This window comes from Vigna unguiculata, chromosome 10 (genome assembly GCF_004118075.2).
Source record: "Vigna unguiculata cultivar IT97K-499-35 chromosome 10, ASM411807v1, whole genome shotgun sequence".
NCBI lineage: Eukaryota > Viridiplantae > Streptophyta > Magnoliopsida > Fabales > Fabaceae > Vigna > Vigna unguiculata.
The window spans coordinates 1,429,395-1,435,394 of NC_040288.1; positions in this window are offsets into that span (position 1 = coordinate 1,429,395).

Genomic DNA, 6,000 nt, shown 5'->3' on the forward strand with positions numbered 1-6,000 from the left:
AACAGAGAGAAATAACTGAATTACTGAGAAACGAGACTTCTTTTCTGAGATCTATAGAGTTCTTGTGCTTTCTTGGAAGATCATTCAAGTGAACCTTCAAGAAGATTGATGGTGGATTCAACCTTGGTGGATCAAGCTTGGATCTAGGATCAAGTGACAAATCTACACATCCACTAGGTGTATTCATTCCTTGTTTCTTTTCTATTGCATTGCATCTAGGGAGAGTTCTTGATTTATAGATCAAGCTCCTTAGTCCTTAGGATCTTGAATTATATAGATGTTCTTGTAATTCTTGTATCTCAATTGATTTAGTGGAATCCTCCTAAATGGGTTGCTTAGGAGAATACTGGACGTAGATTCATATTGAATCAAACCAATATAAATTGTTATGTTCTTATTTCTCTCATCTTTCATGCCTTTTGCAATTGTTTTAATCATTCCATTAACACAGAACTGTGAAACTAGTCAATTGGAGTATAAAGATTAAAAAAACCTTCAAGATTCATTTAAAATCACTTAAAGATTCAATACCCAGTTCACCCCTCTCTTGGTTGGATTTTATTAGACAGATCTGATTTAACATGTTAATCATAAATTTATAATGCTTACTTTTCATGTATATTTTCTTAAGATAAAAAAAGTTATTCCAATAGTTTATCTTGCATATATTGTTTTGTATGTACACACACATTATAAAAGTGTAAAAAAAAAAGTCAAGAAAATAATAGAGATATTTTTTATTAATATTCATAATATTATTATAACTACTTATGATTAATATATTATTATAAGAATATTTTCACATATGTAATAGTAACAAAACAATCATGATAATAATACTAATATAATATTTATGATAATAATGGAAATAGATTATTGTAATAATTTTTATAATTATAATTTGCTATAGTCACTAATAAAAAAAAGACTCTTTATTGGTATTTTAGGTTGTTTATGTTTGACTGAAGTCATATGTAGATTCAAGAAACCTAAGTTTATATCTGATTTCGATGATGTCGATATTTGATATGATATTTGATATGGGAAAGAGATCATCAAATACCTAAATAATGATAAAATGTCGGTATGTATAGAGTTCTTTAAACCATAAAATTAATGAATAAGTGTCTACATACATCTATCCAGTTTTGAATGACTTCTGCCCCTGTGATAATTTTTTTATCCAATGTGTGTAATATACCCACATTCGAAAGAACTATTTTGCCTATTACACTAAAATAACAAAGGAAAAACTAATATCATATAACTTTTATACAAGATAATTAATTTAAGGCGTAATTTATAACCTTATAGGAGTTATAAATTAAATTTTTATTATTAAATTTATATTAGTATTAGTATTTTTAGTAGTTAAATAAATATAATAACAATTATGTAATTATTCTAAAGAGATTTGAAAGAGAAAAAAAAAACGTGCATACATGCATAAGTCATAAGCTGTTATAATTATTTCATAAAATCAAATAATTTCACAATAGTTATATCAATTTTATTTATTATATTTAAAACTGAATTTACTACTATATTACTTTAATAACAATATTTATAACAATATAACTTAATTTTAAAAATATTAATTATCTTATTTTTATATTATTATTTTTATCAATTATAACTATAATTATTCTTATTATTATTATCAACTCTAAATATAATTATTATTATTATTATTATTAACTATAATTATTACTATCATCAACTATAATTATTATGATCATTATTATTATTAATATAAGAATTATTATCATTGTTATTACCTATAATTATTTCTATAATTATTATTATTATTATTAAGAACTATGATTATTATAATAGTTATTATTATTATTATTATTATTGTTTTTATTATTATGGTTAGATACACATTTTACTTTTCTTACTATGTAGGGGTCATGTTTCAATTACTTGTCATTTTTATTTGTTTTGTTCTTCATTTATCTTTATATTTGAACAATTTTTCAATTAAAAAAATAGTTACTAAAATTAGTAAAAGAATAAAACTGAAAAAATAATTTTTTTATTATAAATAATTTTTTTAATTTTTTAAAATATAATAATTAAGAGGATAAAATTGATGAAACAAAAAAGGACACAAAAGATAATTATCTCTTTATATGTAGTTGTATTATTATTATTATTTTTATATTTATATTTATCACTACGCGATATTGTTATAGTGTTATTATTATTATTATTATTATTATTATTATTATTAGACACACATTTTACATTTATTTACTATGGGATCATATCTCAATTACTTGCATTTTTTATTTGTTTTGTTGTTCATTCTACCTTTATATATGTGTAATTATTTGAATTAAAAAGATAGTTACTAATATTAGTAAATTGAGAAAACTGAAAAATAATTTTTTTTATGAATAATTATTTAAATTTAACAAATAATGATTAATAGAATAAAATTGTAAAAACAAAAAGGACACAAAAAATGTGTATCTCTTTATATAGGTGGTGCTTGTATTAATTATCACTACGGGATATATTATTATAATAGTTATTATTATTATTATTATTATTATTACTATTATTATTATTATTACTAGTGTAAACACAGGCGCTATCGCGCCTGTGTGTACGCATTTTTTGAATTATATTAATAATTGATGATATTGTAGTGTTATTAATTTAATAAATAAAATAAAAGTATATTTATAAAAAATAAAATAAAATGTACGGAGAAAATAAGAGAAAAATAACTGTTGATGAATAGTAAGAGAAAAAAAGAAAAAGGAGATAAGTAAATAATTTTATAAAAACTTGTAAAAGTAACCGTTAATTTTTAAAAATTTAATAAATAATTAAATTATAAAGGGTAAAGTTGGAATTATGAAATGTGGACACAAAAGAGGGAATCCCCTTTATATATAGTTATAGATAATAGTTAGACACACATCTTAATTTTGTTTACCATTACTTATCCTTTCTATTTATTTTGTTGTTGATGTATATCTTTAGATATAATTATAGATTATTATTGTTAACATCAGTCTTAGTATTAACATTGACATTAATATTCATAACATAAACATTATTATTATTATCATTAGTTTGTTATTATGGGTATCATTATTTTTTTTATTATTGTTACTATTCATATTGGTATTATTATAAGTGTTTTTTTTAATAATAAAAAATATTATTATACTAAATATTTTGACAAATAGAATTTTAATCTTTTAAAATTTTTAAAATTTATAATTTATATTAATATTTTTAATGGTTAAATAAATATAATAACAACTATATTGTTATTTTAAAAATATTTGAAATAAAAAAAAAAATCATACACGCATGTCACATACTATTATAATTATTTTGTAAAATTAATTAATTGCACCATATATTGTGATATCAATTATATTTATTAAATTCAAAACTAAAATTATTATCACATTACTTATATTTACTACTTCATTACATTAATAACAACATTTATAACAATATAACTTAATTTTCATGATATTTCATTACATAATATTTGTATTACTTTATTATTTTAATATAAAAATTAAAAAAGATACAACCAATGCATATGCACGGGTCAATCTACTAGTATCATATAACTTTTATACAAAATAATTAATTTAAGACGTAATTTATAACCTTAGAGGATCCAAATTCGAAATTCTGCATCTGGGTTACTTAATATATGAAGTTTAATTTTCGATTTTAATATGAAATCATAACTAGATGTATTGCTCAGAGAATGAACCAATCTTGTAGAAGGGGTGTTATATTTCTTGATCACACTAATGATGTGTTCGCTTTAAAGAGAGTATATTTGTGAAAAAAGAAATGAGAGCTGGAGTGGTGTTCGTTTGAAAGTATATGTGAAGATGGCATAGCAAGGATGGCAGGAAAGCATGGAATTTGTAATCACGGGCACTATGCGATGATTTGGTATGATTGGGTTGCGGTATTACAGATTTACCCTCTCACATGCCATTTACCACATCTTTGCTACAAACAGAGTCACGCTGCAAGTTGCAACCATGACAATCCCTACCACAGATTCGATCCCCATTTTTGAGGATTCGATCCCATTTGTGTTGGATCGGATATGCGTCAGTTGGATTCAGATTCGTTCCTTTGGCTGGATTGGATACGAGTGTGGTGGATCAGATATGGTGTATGGTGGATCGGATACAGGGTGTGGTGGATCGGATACATGTTTTTATTCAAGTCCTGTTTGCAGATCTGTTTCGCCATGGCTATTTTACTTACATTTATTGTGTTTAAAAAATTAAGAAATTAAATTGTAGTCACACAACGATCAATTTACAATACTAATTAAACTAAGGGTAAAATGATAATTTCATTATTAATTCTACTAAAACATATTTTTTAATCTATCAAATCAATTAAATCTTTCACAAACTTTCACAAAAAATACCTCTAAATTTACTCACCATCACTTCTAAACCCCTTAAAAAAACAATACAAATTTCACTCTTAAATCAACTCAAACTCATACACTCACTTTCTCTCAATTACTCTCCCCCAAGTGAACACAACATAAATGATTAAAATATGATTTAAAAAGTTTTCTTTTTTAATTTGTGTCCTTAAAAATGGTTAAGTATAGAGAATAAAACAAGAAAAAATAAAATTGAATTTATATTTGTTTTTTTAAATAAATTGTGAATAAACAAAATAAGTTAATTTCATATTATATAAAACAATAATACATGAAAGAATTATTTTTTAATTGAAGGTATGATCCATTCCAATTTTTTTTATAACAAAAATTATTACTGTTTTTATGCAATTTAATGTCTGTATATTTTTATATTATTTTTTGCTTGCTTTGAAGCAAACTTTATCTAGTTTTCTTATAACCTTTTTTGAAACATGTAACTAACGAATTCCTAATATCATATATTTATATGCGTACGTAATTTTAAATGATATACCTCACAATTATTAACATTTTACCTCACAATTATAAACATTTTACTACTCAAAATTTTCTCAATATTTAATATAATATATTTTTTAATTGTTATACTTTATTTATTTCATATTTTATATTATATGATAAAAAAGATTCTTTTACCTTTTTGTTTTTTCCATTTTATTCTTTGAATAATTATTTTTAAAACTGAAATAATACCTTATCAATTCTTTATTTTAAGTATTTTTTAAAAATTTAACTATTTTTTAATTTGATCTAAAACTCTTTTTTTAATTTAACAAATTTTCTGAATCAAAATAAATATTTATGATAAGAAATTACCTATAAAATAAATAAATTTTATTTACAATAAATTTTAAAATTTTATTTTATTTTATAATAATAATAATTTTATTATTTTTTATTATAATATACTAGTAAATAACATCGTTTTGATATTACTTTAGTTATACAATTATACAATATGTAAAAGAAACCGATCACGTGATAAAAAGTAAAAGTACAAATTTTAAAGAAAGATGTGAAAAATTAGATCATAAATTTATAAAATAGTTTTAATTTTATAGTAATATAATATAATATAATTTCAAAAGTGATTTAAGAGGGAATATGAGGATCTTATCTTTATGGGAAAAAGTCTAATGTCATGTGGGACTTGAGAGAGAAAAAGGTTGAAAAAACAGGTGATAATGACAATGCATAAAATACAAAAAAGATAATTAATTGATTGTTTTAAATGTTTTATCTTTTCTTCTTGTCTTGAGATTCCTAATTCATTTATTGCAACATTTGGTTTAACACGTAATAATACACATGTCATTTTTTATTATTTCCGTAAAATTCTAATATATTTATTTCATGGCTTTAAATACATTTCTTCTATAAATAATTCAATAACTATTATACCTACGGATGAATATCGTTTAATAAAATTCAATTAGCCTCATCATTGATAAAACTACAGAATATTTTAAAATATATTTATTGGGATAAATATTCACATATTAAAAGTGATTATTACAATCTCTTAATACTAAATATTT